The sequence below is a fragment of the Rhincodon typus genome, chromosome 14 (assembly GCF_021869965.1).
Source record: "Rhincodon typus isolate 14 chromosome 14, sRhiTyp1.1, whole genome shotgun sequence".
In the NCBI taxonomy this organism is placed as follows: Eukaryota; Metazoa; Chordata; class Chondrichthyes; order Orectolobiformes; family Rhincodontidae; genus Rhincodon; species Rhincodon typus.
In genome coordinates this window covers 60,812,302-60,820,974 of record NC_063345.1, presented here as the reverse complement: position 1 = coordinate 60,820,974, position 8,673 = coordinate 60,812,302, and positions in this window count along the sequence as shown.

Here is an 8,673-nt window from a genome sequence, read left to right as displayed (position 1 = left end):
GATGGCACAGATGGTGGCAAACATCTGTGATCATTTTTCAACATTCACATGTTAAATGGGATTCTTCCTTAAAAGGCACGTTTTCTCGTATTCATATGAGGGATGTAAGTGTGACTGCCAGGAACAGCATTTATTGTGCATTGCTAACTACCCTCTAGAGTTGTTTGCTAGGCCATTTCAGAGGGTATTTAAGAGTCAATCACATTGGTGTGGGTCAGACTTGCAAGATAGTGGCAGAGTAGGACGCTCCTGCTGGACCTCCGCCTGCGCTTTTCCTTTCTTTTTCCCTTTTATTTTCTCTCTTTTCTTTTTCTCTCCCCCTAGCAACAGAGGCGAATCCTGGAGCAGGGGCAGGTGCCGTCAGCAAATCCCTGGAGCAGCGAGCCCTGGAGCAGCGCACAGATAGCAAGTCCTCGGCGGAGAACTGTGCAAGGGATGCAGTCCTGGAACTTACCTTGGAGCAGCTGAATGCTGGTACGGAGTGGACTGGGGCTTGGAGTAGAGCGGGGATGGCTTTTGGAGTGGGGTCTGGTGTGGGTGGCCAGACCACATTCAGAGGCCCTGTGCTGAGCTGCTACAATGTAATATTTATTTTGAAATTTCCTACCTTACTTTAATGTCAACCCTTTAATGATGTCCTATTTTTAACTTATTTTTCAACTGTCTTGGGTCACAGGGTGCATCCAAACGGTTCTTTTCGGATTCGGTTAAATATAGTTAAGACGATACTCAAAAATAGCAACTTGCTTGAATATGAACATTTATTGAGTAATGATAAAAGATGAAAAAAGAAATCACCATTTATTACATCATTAAAAATAATGGAAAAGAAAGGGAAAAAAGAAACCAATAAGCCTCACGCCCTTCTGCTCCTCAATTAACAGCTGGTCTGGAGGCAGAGGTTCACGATGACGGTCCAAGGCAAAATCCAGAGACTTGGGATGAAACTGTCTCTCTTATACAGTGTAACAAACAGCAAGCACAGAAAAACAACTACAGAAAAACACAATGATTGTGCTGTCTTCAGCATGTACAGGAATGTCCACGGGACTCATTTAAGGTCACACAGCGGTTGAATATCATCAACAATTTTAGCCCTTCAGCCCCTAACCCTAACTCATCCTATACAATCCACCCTGATGATATTTGATATGTGCATGTTACAATTGTAGATGCAGATGCAACTCAGTGGCAGCCCATGCTAGAACATAAGAGTATATAGAAGATTAAAGCTACAACGAAAATAACTATAACCAATAGGAATTATATAACAATAGGGTGTAACATCAAATTAATGATCGCAGTGGCCTTTGAGGACCAATCCTTAAATGTATAGCCCACCCCTGACGTACAGTCAAGGCCATAATGGAACCAAAAAGTCGTGCCACGTGACTGAGGCGGCCAGAATATCGTCTACATTTTTTTTTTCAGTTAATCTATTTACATAATTTGCTCTAAAAATCAGTATATTCCAGATTCAGGTTCCTTGATTTGTGTTTCTTTTAATTCCAGTTCCCCATTTACAGATCACTTCACCCAATAACTGTAAAATAACACCATAAATGGACTGAAAATTTCTCCAGCTCTCTTCATCTGTACCTGTCTTGAGCTACAATATACATGGTATCAAACAATGCAGCTCTAACGTTCACCAGACTTTACCTTCAGCTTACACTTCCTATGTTTTATTTTTCCAGGTTTCCTTACCACAGACTCCTACACTACCTGAGTCTTAGCTCAGCTTTATTTCAAATACACTACCTGTCCTAACATATTACAATTCCACCTATTGGTTTAGTCATACAGATGCGCACAATGGGGTACTGGATGTCATCCAATGGGCTCTTTCACTTAGTCCACTATTATTTCTCCCAGAGCCCATATTCTTTCATTTCTGTAACATTTTGACATAACAGCCCATCACACTTTTTATTTGGATTGTAATTCATTTTAACATCCCTCCCACTAATACTACTTCATTGTTTTAATATCAGTTTCTCTGTGGAGTTTTGAGTCAGTGTTTTATCATTTAAACTATGTTTTTTGTGTCCTTCCAAACCACAGTAATCCTTCCATCAAGTAAGTGTACATGTCTGCTCTTCAATGCAAGCTTTTTACCATCTCATGTTAGTTACCTCCAAGGTAACGTTCACTTTTGCGCACTTACATCGGTATCCCAAGACCATGTCATGCATTCTTGGTTCCCACATGATCTTATCAAATGATCTATGAGGTTTTACTTATCTCTCCACATCTGGTCCCGGTGCTCAGGTAGTGGCTTGGTCACCAATTCAATTCTCTTAAAATGAAAGACAAGGGCATAAACATGACCAAGAAAAAGCTATTAGTTGCATGTACTCATCTAAAACTCCTTTTCACTACGGTAACATTTTACACTGAATTGTGGTTTCAACCCATTATTCTAATTTTGTTTTGTCTTCTGCCACCAGATTCCACCCTTTAACTATTTCATTTCATCCAATTTTACAACTTAACTATTATCACCATATCTCATTCCAGAGACCTGTAGAGATGCGTAGTCCATGGAACATAATCTTTATAATATTCTAAAACAGAAGTCAAACATTTCTGTTTGATTCAGGCACAACGTACTTTCTTTGTTCTTTCTCTAAGATGACTTTTTTTTAAAGTTACTTGATAACTAATTCTAGATATTTGATATATCTCTATGTAAATTTGTCCAAATTCAATATTGTGTTTACCTTCAAAGTCACTTATCATTTTTGTATGTATTGAAACCACTGAGACGGTGTGCATGCACTTTATCATTTCCCAGAATCCCTTTAAATTTTCAGGTAACTATTCCATTTAGATGTTTTAGAGTACCAGGGCATATGAGTCTTAATATAGTTTCTGTCATGATATGCTTAAGTGTACTTAGGTTCAGTGATTTCAAGATTCCTGACATTCACTACAACTAATATTTCCACAGTACTTCCTCAACACTGAAATGTGTTATTGGTGAATGGCTTGATGGGTTGAGGATGTCTCATCCATTACTGTGTTGCGATGTTGAGATTCTACAAATGGGTTCGGCAGTCAGTGCCTCCAATTTCTGAAAAAAACAAGCTCTATCCATTCCAAGTCAAGCAAAATGGGTTAATTAATATTAATCCACTATCGATTCAAAATGAAAGGTGGTGGGGCGTAAACTCATGTACATAATTATGTCATCCATCTCTCCTCCTCCTTGAAGGGAGGAGCCCACCCCTTCATTAAATTTCCCTTTCCTAAACTCCTCACACACAGGGAGTTGCATTTCCAATAGTCCAATGTCCCTATCGTTTGGATATTAACAAAAGTCAATCTTATTAATTAGAATTAAAGGTTCACTCATATGTTAAAACAATATTTGGAAGTTCACTCTGACCAGAAAATGAAATTCCAAACATGGTAATTTCCGGGATTAAAATTTACCCAATTCCAAACACAACACAGAACTAATTCCAAAAAGTAAATTTTTACCAAGCTTTACATACCAAATTTTTGAATCAACATTTCACAGATTTTTGCCATACACAACCACTGATGGTTTCTTAAATGGACATTACATTAACCATACATGTTTCACACTGATACATGTACAGAACACATTTCTAATCACCATACATTCTCAAAATGCAACTAACTTCAACGATCCCCAGATGTCGAGCTCCATGGAACAAAAATACACAAATTGTACAAGATAACATTTAGCAACCAACAAACAGAGGCGCATTCAAACCAGACTACAAAGAAAGAGTTAACACTTCCGTGCACTTGCACAGCACAGAAACCTGGCCTCCGGTTCTCTCTTTTTCCAGTCAGAACCATTCCCCAATCCTTTTGGGGGTTCTTATTATGCTAACATATTAGCTACAGACCCGAGTCGAGAGTCTGCCACATTTAAACCTGGATTACGGAAGATCTCCGGAGCATCAGGTTGCTTTTCCGTTCTTTTACACATTTGCTACACTCACAGCCTCATCACCAAAAATGTCTTGGATCGTAAGGTGTATCTAAGAGGTACTTTGTGGATTTGGTTAAATGTAGTTGAGAGAAAATTCAACAATAGTATTTGCTTAAATATGAACATTTATTGAGTAATAATAAAATATGAAAAAAGAAAGGAACATTTATTAAGTAAATAAAAAGAATAAAAAAGAGAGGAAAAAGAAACAATAAGCCTCACATCCTCCAGCTTGTCAGGGACCCTTTGATCAATCGCTGGTCTGGAAGCTGAAACTGTTCCTGGCATAATCCCAGTACGAGGTGGAGTCCAGCGACTTGGAACGAAACTGTCTCCCATATTCCATGTAACACGCAGCCAGCCAGGTAGAGAAAAACAATTACAGAAAAATTACATTGTTTGTGCCATCTTCAGCACGTACATGCATGGTCACAGGACTCATTCAAAGTCATGGAGCTGTCGAATATCACCAATAAATTTTAGCCTGTCAGCCCATCAACTTTGTAAAGTACAGCAATCACTTTTATTCTACCTCTGTATCCATGGACTGTACCTCGGTACTTGTACCTAAGATGTCGCCACAAGAAGGCAGACATTGTAAAAGCTTTTCGTTGCACTCCTACACATGACAATATAATATTCTATTCTATGTAGGGTAGATGGTCTAAGGATGACGGATTTCCTGCCTTAAGGACATTTCCAAACAAGATAGGTTTTAATTACTTCCACATTTTCTTTTAAGTTTGAATTCAAACTTCACCACCTGTCATGGTGGGATTTGACACCTTATCCCTATGGCATTATGATGGGTCTCAGATTACTGGTCTAGTGACATTATCACTATGCTACTGCTGCCCCTCAATATTTGTATACCTGACAGGTTGGACATAAACTACATGCCATCTTTGTATGATCAGGGCCAAACACAATTGTACTTCTAAGAGAAGTGAACAATTTCAGTCATGTTGCAGTTATTTCGCTTCTGAAATCTTGGCTCAAAAAATGAAAAATCCCAATGTCAATAAAGCCACCACATCTACATTCCTACTATGTCGCCATTTTTTAACCAATAATCAGTTTCTATTAAGGCAGTTGTTCAATTTGATCTTAAGCAGATCTGAGTGGTTTGCCTCTCTAATGCTCCCTTGATAAACCCAGTGAACACATCTGACATAAGCTCTGCTTAAATATACCTTTAAATATACTTTTCAGCATATACCTACGGTCTCCGGTTGTCCCAAGTCATATCAATATCCAAGCCTTAAATTATAGTAAAACAATGAAAGCAATGATAATGATATCATTAGGACAACTAATCAATGAGTTCAAGATTTAAGCTAAATAACATGTAGAGCAGGATCTTATAGGGGTCTTAGCAAAATGGCCTATGGTGGGATTTGTCGTAGAATTGGACAAGAAGTCCGATAAATTCCATCTCAATGTCAGGAGCATCTTGTTCCATCTTTTATGATGATTGGTGATGCAAGATGCTCACTAGGTATCAGCATGTTGCCAATTGAGGATGATTATTACTCGTTACACACCTTGTTAACAACGCAACGTCTTATTAATATTAGGCTAAGTCGCCAAATGCACCAAACTAGCCAGATGTTGAGAAATCTTGATATGGAAATGAGAGCAGGTACCTGTAAATTCAGCTCACCACTTGATATAAGGGAACTTCATGTTGCACATGGCCAAACAGCACCTCAGGGCACAATCTACAGGTACTGACACACACAACCCTCATCCAAGGACATTGGAATCCAGCATTTGCCAAACCCCCAAGACCCTGCAAGAATCACTCCCACATGTTCTTTAGGTTAAGTCTTGATCCCATTGTGAAAGATCATACTTGACAGTATCAGTATCAGTAATCAGTAATCTCTAATGAGATCAATACCATTGCTTTCTTTGTTTTACTATAATTAGGGAGCTGTTAAACGATCTTGCAGAACGCCCACAAAACATATACTTGTAATGTAGGGTGTATTGGCAACTAGCATTGAAAGGTTGCAGAAGGAACACTTTTTAAGTAGAAACAGGTACTCAGTTGATAGATTGGACCAGGCTACAGATCATGGCTGCTCACTTGCTTTCTTAGCCCCTACCCGCATGCTCACAGTATCTATGCCTTGCCTGGCCATGCCAATTGACACGCTCACACTACTGGTCAGCAGTCCTGAGCCACAGAAGTGTACATTTATGCTGTATGTCAGTGTGTTAAATTCTTTGGTAATCTGTATGGATTAGGTTGATTTTAAAAATGAATGTTTTCTTTATCAAATACATCTTCTTTTGTGTTGAATCTTCACATGGTTCCTAAAAATTACAGCATGGGATATTGGCTTCCCAAAGCTTAGATGTGAAATGCCTGTCCATCATTTTAGTGTATTTAAAACTGATGGTTTAATACTTTTATCACAGAGTAGGGAAAGATATTGCATTTGGGTGCATCAAGCAATTGCACATTAATATCAAAGCAAAATTTCAGAAACAAAGCCAATCTGGAACCCCAATCCTGGCATTTCCTCTGCACTCGTGCCCAGATTCCTCACAAAGTCCAGGTGCAAAAAAATGTCATGGCTTAAAAGAATGTACAATTTAGCACTTAATGATTTACATGCAGGACTGTTGTGATTGGATCTGTGTGTGGGTTCTTTAGCCAATGATAAACTCAGAAGTCAGGTTTCTCATTAACTTTTAATGTTATCCTGCACATATTAAAGCTATGGAGGAGGAAAGCCCAAGCTGTAGGCAGACTAATGTCTTCATAGAACAGCAACACGTGACCACTGAAGTCACAGTGGCTTCACTGATACTGCATAGGCCCATCTAGACACCATCAAATCCTATCACCACGACTACAATATGCAAAAAAGACCCTGAGCTACCCGTTGCCTTCCACTTTCACACACCACCCTATTCCCTGGCCAACATCTCTGTCTCCGGCTTGTGACAGTGTTCCGGTGAAGCCCAATGCAAGCTGTAGGAACAACACCAAACCATCATCTCGCAAACCATCCACAACCTCGTCAGCTCAGGTGACCTCCCACCCACAGCCTCCAACCTCATCGTTCCCCAACCTCGCACTGCCCGCTTCTATCTCCTTCCCAAAATCCACAAACCTGAATGCCCTGGTCGACCCATTGTCTCCGCCTGCTCCTGCCCCACCGAACTGATCTCCAACTATCTAGACTCCATTTTCTCCCCCTTGGTCCAGGAACTCCCTACCTATGTCCGTGACACCACCCACGCCCTCCACCTCCTCCAGAACTTCCAATTCCCCGGTCCCCAACACCTCATCTTTACCATGGACGTCCAGTCCCTCTACACCTGCATTCCCCATGCAGATGGCCTTAAGGCCCTCCGCTTCTTCCTGTCCCGCAGGCCCGACCAGTCCCCCTCCACTGATACCCTCATCCGCTTAGCCGAACTCGTCCTCACACTCAACAACTTCTCTTTCAATTCCTCCCACTTCCTACAGACAAAGGGGGTAGCCATGGGTACCCGCATGGGCCCAAGCTACGCCTGCCTCTTTGTAGGTTACGTGGAACAATCCCTCTTTCGTACCTACACCGGCCCTAAACGCCACCTCTTCCTCCGTTACATTGATGACTGTATCGGCGCCGCCTCGTGCTCCCACGAGGAGCTCGAACAGTTCATACACTTCACTAACACCTTCCACCCCAACCTTAAGTTTACCTGGACCATCTCTAACACCTCTCTCCCCTTCCTGGACCTCTCTGTCTCCATATCGGGCAACCACCTAGAAACCGATATTCATTTCAAGCCCACCGACTCCCACAGCTACCTAGAATACTCCTCCTCCCACCCACCTTCCTGCAAAAATGCTATCCCCTATTCCCAATTCCTTCGCCTCCGCCGCATCTGCTCCCAGGATGAGGCATTCCACTCCCGTACATCTCAGTTGTCCTCGTTTTTCAAGGACCGTAACTTCCCCTCCTCGGTGGTCGAGAACGCCCTCAACCGTGTCTCCCACATCTCCCGCACCTCATCCCTCACACCCCGTCCACGCAATAAAAACCAAAAAAGAATCCCCCTCGTCCTCACGTACCACCCCACCAACCTCCGGATCCAACGCATCATCCTCCGACACTTCCGCCATCTGCAATCCGACCCCACCACCAAAGACATCTTTCCCTCCCCACCCTTATCTGCTTTCCGGAGGGACAACTCTCTCCGTGACTCCCTTGTCCGCTCCACACTCCCCTCCAGCTCCACCACACCCGGCACTTTTCCCTGCAACCGCAGGAAGTGCTACACCTGCCCCCATACCTCCTCCCTCACCCCCATCCCAGGCCCCAAGAAGACTTTCCACATCAAGCAGATGTTCACCTGCACATCTGCCAATGTGGTATACTGCATCCGCTGTACCCGGTGTGGCTTCCTCTACATCGGGGAAACCAAGCGGAGACTCGGGGACCGCTTTGCAGAACACTTACGCTCGGTTCGCAACAAACAACTGCACCTCCCAGTCGCGAACCATTTCAACTCCCCCTCCCATTCCTCAGACGACATGTCCATCCTGGGCCTCCTGCAGTGCCACAACGATGCCACCCGAAGGTTGCAGGAACAGCAACTCATATTCCGCTTGGGAACCCTGCAGCCCAATGGTATCAATGTGGATTTCACAAGTTTCAAAATCTCCCCTCCCCCCACCGCATCCCAAAACCAGTCCA